The sequence below is a fragment of the Cydia pomonella genome, chromosome 20 (genome assembly GCF_033807575.1).
Source record: "Cydia pomonella isolate Wapato2018A chromosome 20, ilCydPomo1, whole genome shotgun sequence".
NCBI lineage: Eukaryota > Metazoa > Arthropoda > Insecta > Lepidoptera > Tortricidae > Cydia > Cydia pomonella.
Window position 1 is genome coordinate 9,994,855 of NC_084722.1, and position 13,841 is coordinate 10,008,695.

The 13,841-nt window shown below is 35.3% G+C and overlaps 2 protein-coding genes across 2 annotated transcripts in view; one reads left to right on the forward strand and one right to left on the reverse strand.

Moving 5' to 3' along the window:
- LOC133528798 (vacuolar protein sorting-associated protein 33A) overlaps window positions 1-13,841 on the reverse strand; it is a 54,494-nt gene that overhangs the window by 19,065 nt on the left and 21,588 nt on the right. The gene's annotated exons all lie outside the window — the stretch shown is intronic.
- LOC133528796 (small G protein signaling modulator 2-like) overlaps window positions 1-13,841 on the forward strand; it is a 172,187-nt gene that overhangs the window by 844 nt on the left and 157,502 nt on the right. The gene's annotated exons all lie outside the window — the stretch shown is intronic.

Consider the following 13,841-nt stretch of genomic DNA (forward strand, 5'->3'; position numbering starts at 1 on the left):
CAAAATAATTACAATAACCTGTGGGTAACTTGATTAAAAAATAGCGTTACATGTAGCTACGTCTTCATGAAGGTATAGTAAGATATATAGGTACTGAAGTCTCTACGATATCTTATCGATTGTGAATACAATTTGTTTTGCTAATGTTGCGCCCGGTAGCGGCGACACAACAAGTGTTCGATTTATGTAAATGTGGAAAACGCACCGTGGATAAGTACGTAGTAGGGTGTATTGTATAGGCAACCTGTTAAGTTTTCGGTGAAGGGAAATATAGTGAGGAAACCGGATTAATCCCAATAAGGTCTAGTTTTCCCCTCTGGGTTCCTTTCGCCAAGTGGATCCCAGTCTCAACTCATAGGGGCCGTGGCAAAAATCCGGGGCAACGCGAGGAAGATGATGATGATTATTATTATTTATTATTTTATTTGATGCACTAGCAGCTCTTGGAGCTGATGCGTGTATAACGCAGCACTTGTGTTTATTTAGCACTTTTTAAATGATTATGATGATTTGTTCTTGATATTATGTACATGTAATGAATGAAAAAATAGCTTAGATAAAGTTAATTCACCATCGTTAATTTGAAACATAAGTTTTTAAAAAGATTAAGAATTTTTCAAAATATATGCTTAGCGTAATAAAAAAAAATAGCCTATCGTTGATAATAGTCCCAACTAAGTCATCATCTTCCTCACGTTATCCCGGCATTTTGCCACGGCTCATGGGAGCCTGGGGTCCGCTTGGCAACTAATCCTAAGCATTGGCGTAGGCACTAGGTTTACGAAAGCGACTGCCATCTGACCTTTCAACCCAGAGGGTAAACTGGGCTACCTCCACCTTCCATAAACTAGGCCTTATTGGGATTAGTCCGGTTTCCACACGATGTTTTCCTCCATCGAAAAGTGACTGATATTTGGTACATAAGTTCCGAAAAACTCATTGGTACGAGCCGGGGAAACCCGTGACCTCCGGATTGCAAGTCGCCCACTCTTACCGCTAGGCCACAAGCGCATGACCATTAGTCCTAAGTGCAAAATATATATTTTTCATTTAATTTAAATACTTCGCCTAAAATCTACCTGCCTTTTTAGGGTTCCGTAGCCAAATGGCAAAAAACGGAACCCTTATGGATTCGTCATGTCCGTCTGTCTGTTCGTTTATGTCACAGCCACTTTTTTCCGAAACTATAAGAACTATACTGTTCAAACTTGGTAAGTAAATGTATTCTATGAACCGCATTAAGATTTTCACACAAAAACAGAAAAAAAAACCATAAATTTTGGGGGTTCCCCATACTTAGAACTGAAACTCAATTTTTTTTTTCATCAAATCCATACGTGTGTGGTATCTATGGATAGGTCTTCAAAAATGATATTGAGGTTTCTAATATCATTTTTTTCTAAACTGAATAGTTTGCGCGAGAACCAAACCAAACCAAAACCAACCAAAGTGGTAAAATGGGGGGGGGGGGGGGGGGGGGGGCTGTAACTGCTAAAATAGGAGAATGATAAAACTAAAAAAAAATATATGATGTACATTTACCATGCAAACTTCCACCGAAAATTGGTTTGAACGAGGTCTAGTAAGTTGTTTTTTTTAATACGTCATAAATGGTACGGAACCCTTCATGGGCGAGTCCGACTCGCATTTGGCCGCTTTTTTATCCAAATATGTAATAATCTCACCAAGACGATGATAATACGTACTTCAATGTTTATAGATACCTATACTTAATCATATTATTATTTCTTCCAAGTTAAGTAAATAATACGTAGTAAAGTACATAATGATATTAATTATTAATGTTAAACCTTCTAAGCACTTGACGTCTTGAGACTTGCCGTAAATAAGACTTACGCAGTGTGACTGGAATGCCTCATGAAAAAGAAGTAGTAATGGATAATAGGTATATGTAATTTAACATATTAATAAGTAAAATATTTGAGGAACTATCATTTGAATATGTTTTTTTATATAATCTTAGTAGGTATGCTTATTAATTTACGCAAAAAATCAATATATTTTTGGCGTCAACGTTAATTCATTTTATTAAAGGAAAGTCACGATCGGGGGAAGGCCGGAAAGTGTATTATACAACTAAGCACTCTCTAACGGAATAACCTTTGTTGATCAGTTGACCATCTTGAGACATCGAACAAGTTAGACCTAATAATATATTTTATATTATAAATTCAAAGACATGACTTTTTTTTGAAGCGCTTGTGGTCTAGCGGTAAGAGCGTGCGACTTGCAATCCGGAGATCGCGGGTTTCCCCGGCTTGTATCAATGAGTTTTTCGGAACTTATGTACGAAATATCAGTCACTTTTCGATGGAGGAAAACATCTTGAGGAAACCGGACTATTCTCAATAAGGCCTAGTTTGTGGAAGGTGGAGGTAGCCTAGTTTACCCTCTGGGTTGAAAGGTCAGATGGCAGTCGCTTTCGTAAAACTAGTGGCTACGCCAATTCTTAGGATTAGTTGCCAAGCGGACCCCATGCTCCCATGAGCCGTGGCAAAATGCCGGGATAACGTGAGGAAGATAATGACTTAGTTGGGACTATTATGAAAGATAGTTTTACGCTAAGCATATATTTTGAAAAATTCTTAATCATTTTAAAAGCTTATGTTTCGAATTAACGATGGTGAATTAACTTTACATAAGCTATTTTTTCATTCATTACATGTACATAATATCAAGAACACAATCATAGTAATCATTTAAAAAGTCGCTTTTCGGTGAAGGAAAACATCGTGAAGAAACCGGACTAATCCCAACAAGGCCTAGTTTTACCCTCTGGGTTGGAAGGTCAGATGGCAGTCGCTTTCGTAAAAACTAGTGCCTACGCCAAATCTTGGGATTAGTTGTCAAGCGGACCCCAGGCTCCCATAAGCCGTGGCAATATGCTGGGACAGCGCTAGGAAGAAGAAGAGAAGAAAGACATGACTTTTTTCATGTACAAAAAACCACCAAATTGTCCAGTTTTTATTCACGACTCACCTATAAACCCGTAATACGATGTGATTAATTATTACGGTCATTATGCCTGTCATGTAGGGTTAAGTCGCGAGGAAAAATTGCTTACTCCAAACTCGAGTCACTGGCATCAATCTTGTAAGGTACGTGGACTTAGATAAATGGGATCGGAGGAACATATACGAGCAACTTTAATCTTACTGAGCACTTGAGCAGTGACTGCTCATAACGGAACGATGAGCATTAGGCGAAGGATCGGGTGCTTAAAGTATGTTAGCGTAGCGTAAGTTGCGCATGTTTAAATTACGAGTAAGATGGGATTAAGTTAAGGGTGCGTTCATGAGATAAGACGCATACAGTATTCGTTAGCGACATTAAAGACAGTCTGCCATTCTAGGTGCGATTGTTACACCAAGAACCTTAAAAATACCCTCTTTTGTGCCTCTTTGATGATAAAAGCGTTCCCGGGCCCCTTTAAATTTATTGATATTATTACCAAATAATGGGCTCTGTAAAGTATTATCATTGGCTCCTGAAGCTGAAGGGTCAAAACCAGCATTGACATTATTACTATTATTTTAGTGCAATTAACCTAAATAGAAACAGAAGATTCTTCGGGTTTTCTTTAGCCATATAGCTCTCCGCTTCGCTCTGTTCGCATAAAGCTCCAAAGTAGGCACAAGTAGTAAGTAGTTGTACATTATACAAATCATTATCAATTTGCTTGTAATATTTGCATGCACCATCAGTCAGTCACATTCAAATCTTGCCGCTAGCAATCTAGCGACATTTAAAATATTGCTCGTTCCGCCTTAAAAATCACCTAAAAAGATATCTAATTTCCGCCGCCCGCTTTGACGGCATCCGCTATTTTTCCTGAAATATTTGCAGATATTTTCGCGACGATAAGAGCGCAAGGGCTCAGATGTCATTACAGTTTGCAAGAACTCGAGTCTTACAAGTTGAAATTTCATAAAATTTACTCGTTTAATCGACTATCGAGCCTTTTTTTAACCTTGGGTATTTACGCACAGTCGGAATAGAACAAACCTCAAAATCTGTTGGCCAGTCCTGAAATTTGGTATGTATGTAAATTAAAGGCCCCTTATTCATGTCCATACCAACTGACATTTGGGGTTACGTCACTTCTTGGAAATGTGTACCATCCTGGATAAATTCGCGTTTTACTCAAAATCTACGTTATCTAGGAAAATATGATGTAAGACAACATTAAATACTATTAAATTATACACAAAAATGTCCCAGATATCTTTGCGAAAAAAATACATCTTGTGAAAGAAAATACTTGCTGAATCTAGGTTTAGCGCTTATACACTTATGTTTAGCGCTTATGTACTGATGATTCAGTACACCCTGTAACTTAGGATACTGGCCGGATTTTTATATATGACATATCGGTAGATTCCTCTTGCCCTTCACAGCCTGTTTACATAATTGGTACACGAATGCTATGCAATACAAAATTACTAAAATGATCACAGCACTCGTGTACCAATTATGGATCTACTGGTGTCTGTTTTATTGAAATCCGCTCAATAATTTAGGTGCTAGAAGAAAAATATGATTTAATATTCTGCGTCCTCTCAAGGCGGATCTACTAAATTTTCTCTAATAAAACAAGTGTAAACTGGTTGTGAAGGGAAAGAGGAATCTACCAATATGTCATTTTTTTAAATCTGGCAAGTATCCTAAGCTACAGGGTGTACTGAATCATTCAGAACTTAAACCCATAACCCTACTTTCTGGTGAAGTCGCAGTCAAGTAAAATGTTGATATTGGGGTAGATCATGTATAAGTGTATAGACAAAAATGGAATTCATATTCCTCCCAATTTTCTATTAAGAGAATGTCCCCCGGAAGTGTATAAGCGCTAAACCTAGATTCAGTAAGTATTTTCTATGACATGATGTTTTTCCGCAAAGATATCTAGGACTTTTTTATGTATAATTGAATAAGCTCTAATGTTGTCTTACACCATATTTTCCTAGATAACGTAGATTTTGAGTAAAACGCGAATTTCTCCAGGATGGTACACATTTTCCAAGATGGCTGCGATTCCTCGAGGTCCCCAAATGTCAAATGGTATGGATATGAATAAGGGGCCTTTAATTTACATACATACCAAATTTCAGGACTGTCCAAGAGATTTCGAGGTTTGTTCTATTCCGATTGTGCTATATGTGCTATATGTGCAAAACGTATGTAATTCTTAATCTCCAAAGGGGGCAGCTGCCCCCCTCTGGTACCTGATGATGATGTAATTCCTGACGCATGGTTAGGCCTATTCATCTCTGAGTCCGGAAGTTAACGGTCGACAGGCTGGTGATTAATGATTTTAAGAATTAGGTTTTAGAGCTTCTAAAATAAATCTGCTTTGGCGGAATTTCATGACGTAAATACGAATTGAGCAAATCATGGCAATACTTTTTTCTTGCTATCAGTTTTTAGCAAAGTATGTTTTTCTAATTAGGTTTCCTTTATCTAATATTATAAAACTAAAATAAAAATGTTATATATCGAAAAAATGCCCAAAAGTTCTCGTTCCTAAATTTAAAGACAAATACTCATTACGCGATAATAACTTTACTAACGATCTTGGAAATATTAGGCGTAATTCGTGGCTTATTATTAAAATTAGAATACGTCTTATGTGCCGCGCAAACACTCATTTTTGAAGAAACGCGTTTCCTCTGGTTTCCACGATAACATGCACATACATATATAACAGGTTGGTAGGTATAGAGTAAGCTACTAGGTACCTCTAAAGTGTTTCCTATAATTCGAAAACCTACGTTTTCTAAATATCCGGCAAAGGAATAACATTGTTTGTAAGCAAGCCAACCTTTCGTGTGTAACAGCAAGGATCGCAAAAAAATTAAGTAATCGTGGAAAAAAAGAGTAAAGTGACCGTATTTTCCAATTTAGAGTAGGTTTTATCAGATTTCAGCTGTCTTTATCAAACAATGAAAAGTTTTCATGGCAAGGTCGTTGTAATTATGTTTTTATCAGATTTGTGTTATTGTGAAATATCTGAGTTGTTTATGAAGTGATAGGAAAGTTTCAAACTTTGTCAACACCAACAGTTTTAATAAAAATGCTGTTGAGATTATTATGTAAATAAGTACCTGCACGAGACCTATAAAATTGTGTCGAACAATGCACAATGGCAGGATTTGTATACTCATACTAGTATTGTAAATTAATGCGGAAGTAACTTTTCACCAAACTAGCTCGTAAAGGCTGTCTTTATTCTTCAGAAAATGATGAGAAAGTGACAAAGTATGTAAAATCGACCCTGGGAGGGAGAGAAATTCTATGCCGGAAAATCCACAAATAAATCACGTTTATTGTAGCTTGTATGTATATTTAGAGGACGCTAATGCAAAATTGTAATTTTTATATTAAAATTTTACGTTTTAATTAAGGGCAAATGTTCACTTGTAATCTAGACTGTCCTTATTAGCGAGGGCAGGCAGACTCTTAGCAAAACTTTAAAAATATAGTAGCAGTCGGTTTTTAGGGTTCCGTAGCCAAATGGCAAAAAACGGAACCCTTATAGATTCGTCATGTCCGTCTGTCTGTCCGATTCTGTCACAGCCACTTTTTTCCGAAACTATAAGAGCTGTACTGTTCAAACTTGGTAAGTAGATGTATTCTATGAACCCCATTAGGATGTTTACACAAAAATAGAAAAAAAACAATAAATTTTGGGGGTTCCCCATACTTAGAACTGAAACTCAAAAAATCTTTTTTCATCAAACCCATACGTGTGGGGTATCTATGGATAGGTCTTCAAAAATGATATTGAGGTTTCTAATATCATTTTTTTCTAAAATGAATAGTTTGCGCGAGAGACACTTCCAAAGTGGTAAAATGTGTGCCCCCCCCCCCGTAACTTCTAAAATAACAGAATGAAAATTTTAAAAAAATATATGATATACATTGCCATGTAAACTTCCACCGAAAATTGGTTTGAACGAGATCTAGTAAGTAGTTTTTTTTTAATACGTCATGAAATTAAAAAAAAAATTTTTTTTTCATCATACCCATACGTGTGGGGTATCTATGGATAGGTCTTCAAAAATGATATTAATGTTTCTAATATCATTTTTTTCTAAACTGAATAGTTTGCGCGAGAGAACCTTCCAAAGTGAAAAAAAGTGTGTCCCCCCCCTGTAACTTCAAAAATAACAGAATGAAAAATCTAAAAAAAATATATGATATACATTGCCATGTAAACTTCCACCGAAAATTGGTTTGAACGAGATCTAGTAAGTAGTTTTTTTTTAATACGTCATGAAATTAAAAAAAAAAATTTTTTTTCATCATACCCATACGTGTGGGGTATCTATGGATAGGTCTTCAAAAATGATATTAATGTTTCTAATATCATTTTTTTCTAAACTGAATAGTTTGCGCGAGAGAACCTTCCAAAGTGAAAAAAAGTGTGTCCCCCCCCCTGTAACTTCTAAAATAACAGAATGAAAAATCTAAAAAAAATATATGATATACATTACCATGCAAACTTCCACCGAAAATTGTTTTGAACGAGATCTAGTGAGTAGTTTTTTTTTTAATACGTCATAAAATTTTAAAAATTTTTTTTTCATCAAACATATACGTGTAAGGTATCTATGGATAGGTCTTCAAAAATGATAGTTAGGTTCCTAATATCATTTTTTTCTAAACTGAATAGTTTGCGCGAGAGACACTTCCAAAGTGGTAAAATGTGTGTCCAAAGTGGTAAAATGTTGAACAAGATCTAGTAAGAAGATTTTTTTTTAATACGTCTTAAATTGTACGGAACCCTTCATGCGCGAGTCCGACTCGCACTTGGCCGCTTTTTTTTGTTTTTCTAATTAACTTACTTGTTTTTATTTATTTGCATGTCGTTACTTTGCATACCATTACATTACCGTTGACTAGCAAAATTATAAGTAGGACTGTTTAAAATTTTGCTAGTCAGTGCTTTCAGAGACAATGAAAAAATTAGTACATTACGATACAAGTGCGAAAAATAGGAAATTCGAAACGAGTGGCCATAAATAACACGACCGAAGGGAGTGTTTTAAATCGACACGAGTTGCGAATTACCTATTCGCACATGTATCGTACAACGTTTTACAGTACATATGGCCCTTTAAATGTTCGACACACTAACGTAATATGCTAATTTTCGCACTAGTGCGGTAAAGTAGCACCATATGTACTGTAATAGTACATTACGATACAAGTGCGAAAAACAGAAAATTCGAATCGAGTGGCCATAAATAACATGACCGAAGGGAGCGTTTTAAATCGACACGAGTTGCGAATTACCTATTCGCACATGTATCGTACAACGTTTTACAGTACATATGGCCCTTTAAATGTTCGACATGGTAACATAATATGCTTATTTTTGCACTAGTGCCGTATAATAGCACCATATGTACTGTAAAAAATGTTAAAACCCGCGTGATCGCCTAAATAATCTGTAGGACGTAAAGTAAAGATTGCAATTCCTAGTTTTGCTCGCAGATGGCGAAGATAACTATAGGATCAGCCTATTCTGGTCTGACGGATATACGCTTTTCTGTATGTAACTTACTACGAGCCTACCTCGTATATTTGTAAATAAACCATTTTGTATTTTGTAGCTACAACAGTTTTGAAACTTTTTACTTATTGTTCCAGTATCCATTAGGGAGTGTCTAATTGTTTACACGCTTTCCGGACTTCTCTCGGTCGGGGCGTAAATTGCTTTCTTTCAAAAGCTTCCGAACTTGACGTTGATGCAAAACAAATATTGGATTTTTGGGCGAAACTCTCTTCCTGCGGTGTCGTTACGGTTTCTCCTTGGAGAGTTTTATTAGATATTTTGTCATTATTCATGTTTTGTTCAATATCTACTTGTCTAGTCATAAATATCCATATATTTATAGGTGTATAGTTGTTGGCCAGCCGTGCTTAAGTAACTATATAGGTAATTTAGTCAGAGAAACATTTAAAAAACAGGGTTATAAGCTTTGCCAGGAGATTAAGACTGCGTCGACCGTCCAGTGGCGCCTTATTAGGGGAACGGTGCTTTTTAATAAACCAATTAATTGTTGTATAAATCAGTATATTATTATTGTTAGCCTACTGATTCCCCAATTTTTGGTCTTTGTCACATAGTTTTATTTTGATTATTTTCATCACCTAAACGGCAAAAATGTGGCCACCATTTGCCGTATCACTATGTTACTCGTACTGCCGTATCATTATGTTACTCGTTGGCTGTAGCTACATACCTACAACAAAATAGTAAAGTTAGTTTCTACGAGTTCGGGTTTTGAATCCCGAGAGAAACTCAAAAATCAAAGGCGCGAAAATCAAACTCAGTCTCGTATGGCGGGCATAAACATAACATATCTAAGTATAATAACTCGTAAGAAATAAAATCACTTAACTTTATGATATTGTCTCCCGTCTTCATGATAGTTATTCATGAAGTAAAATATGTAGGTATTGTAAAAGGATTATAATATAACGGTTTCCCGTTCACCACGAACGCTGTAAAGGGTCCGAAACGTTGGGACGCATTTTAAATCCATTAAACGCGATATAATCCGTTTTCATAGTTTTATTTCATCTCATTAGACGAAAGGGGACGATTGCCCCCATTTTCCTCTTTGGATATTAATATTTTTTTAAATATTTTTACAAAGTTTGATGTGTTTTAATCATAACTATGCCAGACTGTTTGATTTTTTTCGATCTTTTCAATATAATATGAGTTATGAGCATTTAAACATTTGTATGAAACCTGTTTTTCGCTCTTAATTTTAATATTAAATAAAAAAAGGAAAAAATCTAACGTCGGGCATAGCTATGACTAGAATACGTAAAATTCTGTAAAAATATTTTCCATGATGTCAACATCCAGGGAAGAAAATGAGGACTAATTCAATTTAATTTTGTCGCAAAGAAGTAGTTCGATATATTATGAATGTTGTGAATGTTGCTTTATTGTGAACGTTGTGATGATAGACAGGCGAGGCACTCGTTAATATTAAGAGATCAATGTTAAAATATCTCAAAAACCTTTAGGAGAAACCGCGATTCACAAGCTCGACTTAAGTACGGACGTACCTATATTATGTATTCATCAAGTAATTTCCGAGCCTTGAATATGGATTGGATCTGTCGTGTATCAATTTAAATTTATCAAGTATTTTTGCTTGACGGAAAATCGGCTTTTGCGCTTAAAGGTACGTTCACGTTGTCTTGTAAAGGATAAAGAGCTCGTGCACTTATATCTATTACGGATAGTATGATGCTACAATTTACAAGGCTTACGAGGGTTCTGTTAGCACGTGCAAAGAAACGGCTTATTCTGATAGTAATAACAGGTTATGAATTTCATCTGAATTTGTTATGTTGATATGATTTGCCAGTGTCAAAAATAACGTGGTTGAAGAGAAGTTGAAGTACTATAGTTCTATGCAATACTTCATCACATTCGCTTTCTATACTTCATCTATATATTTAAACGTGAAAGACCTGACTGACTGACTTAAATCAACGCACAGGCCAAACCGCTGGGACGAGAAAGTCCAAATTTGGCAAGTAGGTTCTACGGGTCCACTAAGAAAGGATTTTTCAAAATTCATCCCCTAAAGGGGTGAAAATGGGGGTCCAAAGTTTGTATGGGGAAACAAGATTAGTTAGACTATTTTATTCCAAATTTCACATGAGTATTCCTAAAGATAAATGAATAAATACGTGTTTCAGGTTTTTTGAAAATTCAACCCTTAAGAGAGGGAAAAGTCCCCAATAGGGTTGATATCTCAAAATATCAATGTGGGTATCGTTTTCATAGTATTTTGAGAAGCTAATTAAAAAAATGGCATCAAAATTAAAATATAAGGTAGCCGAAGTGAACAATCATCCCCCTGGTGGGGGTGCAATGGGGTTGAAATCTCAAAATATCAATATGGGTATCGTTTCCAAGGTTTTGTGGAACGCTATAAAAATGGGATCAGAATTAAAATATAACGTAGCCGACGTGAAGTATGGCTCCTGGTGGGGAATGCTAATTACAAAGATATCATAGATTTTAAAATTGAACGGTTGTAACATACACGCTGATTTACAGCTACACGTGATCTAGACTTTTGAGAATACAATCCCTTAAAGTAAATTTATTGAGCTACAAAATTAAAAATGTATGAATCTATATATTAAGTACCTGGGCGACCGAACTTTGCTCGGTTATAACTATTTATTGTAATATGGTGGTGTATAGGTGATAATCTACATAAACTTAAAAGAAACAAAAGTTAGTCACCGGGCGAGATTCGAACCCGTAACACTCGTTTAGCAGTCCGCGTCTTAACCCGCTGGACCAGAGGGACAGTGGCTGGCAACACGAAATTAGCGACCATATTCTGCGTCGAAAGAAAAACGCATGAAAACTCGAAAACACGCGTTTTCCCAAACATAAGACTAATCTAGATAGATTGTATACCCCCAAAAACCCCCATATACCAAATTTCAGCGTAATCGTTAGAGCCGTTTCCGAGATCACAGAAATATATATATATATATATATATACAAGAATTGCTCGTTTAAAGGTATAAGATATATATAAACGTGAAAGACCTGACTGACTGACTTAAATCAACGCACAGCCCAAACCGCTGGGACTAGAAAGTCCAAATTTGGCAAGTAGGTTCCTTATAAGTTCTAGGGGTCCACTAAGAAAGGATTTTTCAAAATTCATCCCCTAAAGGGGTGAAAATGGAGGTCCAAAGTTTGTATGGGGAATGCTAATTACGAAGATATCATAGATTTTGAAATTGAACGGTTGTAACATACACGTTGATTTACAGCTACACGTGATCTAGACTTTTGAGAATGGAATCTCTTAAAGTAAATTTTTTGAGCTACAAAATTAAAAATGTATGAATAGATTATAAGATTACAAATATATTCTAATAATATTATAAGACTAATGCAAATGCCGAAACTACAAATGCTAGAAAGTTTAAATTTACACACTAGGTTACATTTATATAGTGTACAAGAGCTAAGAAGCGATTTTGACACATTCGACCCTTAAGGGGGTTAAAAAGGGAATGAAAGTTTGTAAGGGGTAGAAGTTTTATTTTAAGCTAGGAAATTGATACTTTGTAAAAAGCTATTTTATTTAAAAAGAAAAAACGAATTACAGCGTTTTTGAAAATTCATCCCCTAAGGTGGTGAAAAGGGGTTGAAAAATTGTATGGAGATCAAATATTTTATTGAGTCCGGGATTTGAAAATTTGTATGTAGACATATTATTAATATACAAGAAAAGTAAGTAAGTTTGTAAGTTTGTGTTTATATAGCGGTGCTTGTTTTTTTTTGTAATAGTAGTGTTTTATTTAAGTTTTTTGTGTAATGACTCAATATTAAGTTTAATTTGCGAAATAAATATTAGAGTACAAGAAAAGTGATTTCAGCGTTTTTAAAAATTCGTCCCCTAAAGGGGTTAAAAAGGCGTTGAAAGTTCGAGTCCATTACCAATGCTTTGAAACTTATAAAGGCATAATAGCCGATTGCAAGTAAAAGTTATTTCAGCGTTTTTGAAAATTCAACCACTAAGAGGGGTTAAAAAGGGGGACAATTTTGTATGGGGTTCAAGTTTTATTTCGAGCTAGGAACTTGAAACTTTATAAAAAGATATTTTATTAAAATAGAAGAAAACTGATTTCAGCGTTTTTAAACCTCATCCCTCTGTGTGTGGTGAAAAAGGGTTTGAAAGTTAATATGGAGATAATTTTTTTTTTGGTTGCGGGACTTGAAACTGTCATCATCATTCGCTTGCCCTTATCCCATTCATTTGGGGTCGGCGCAGCATGTCTTTTTCTTCCATATCTTTCTGTCACCCGTCATCTCATCAGTCACTCGCGTTCGTTTCATGTCATCTCTCACACAATCCATCCACCTTTTTCTAGGTTTTCCTCTCCCGTTCCATCCCTCCACATTCATTCGTAATACCTTTCTCGTCACATGACTTTCATCCCTCCGCATCACTTTGAAACTGTATATAAAGGAAAATTGTTATAATTCAAGAGAAGTTATTTCAGCGTTTTTAAAAATTCATCCACTAAAAGGGTTAAATAGAGGTTGACAGTTTGTGTGGGGTTAAAAATTTAGTTTAACCTAGGAACTTGAAACTTCGTAAACAAAAGAATAAAACTAATTTCAGAGTTTTTGAAAATTCATTTTTTAAGGTGGTGAAAAAGGGGTTGAAAGTTGGTATGCAGATCAAACATTTTTGTGCGGGACTTGAATCGTTGTATCATGGCATATTTTTAAAATACAAGAAAAGTTATTTCAGTGTTTTTAAAAATTGATCCCCGACATGGGTTAAACAGGGGTTGATAATTTGTAAGAGGTTTAAAATTTAACTTAAGCTAGGAACTTGAAACTTCGTAAATTGGTACTTCATTGAAAGAGAAGAAAAAAATTTTAAGCGTTTTTAAAAATTCATTCCCCAAGGTAGTGAAAGAGGGGTTGAATGTTTATATGGAGGTCAAACATTTTTTTGAGTGCGGGACTTTAAACTTTGTATACGGGCATATTATTAAAATAAAACAAAAATGATTTCAGCGTTTTTAAAAACTTCATAGAAAAACATAATGTAAGATTAAAAAAAGTTATTTTTACGTTCTTGGAAATTCAACCCCTAAGGGGGTTAAAAAGGTGATATAAGTTTATATGTGGTACGAGTTTTCTTTTAAGCTAGGCTTTTAAAATGGCGTTCATTGAAAGTATTAATGCCCCAAATTGGTGAAAAAGGGTTAATGTTTGCATTAGATTGGAATAGTGGACT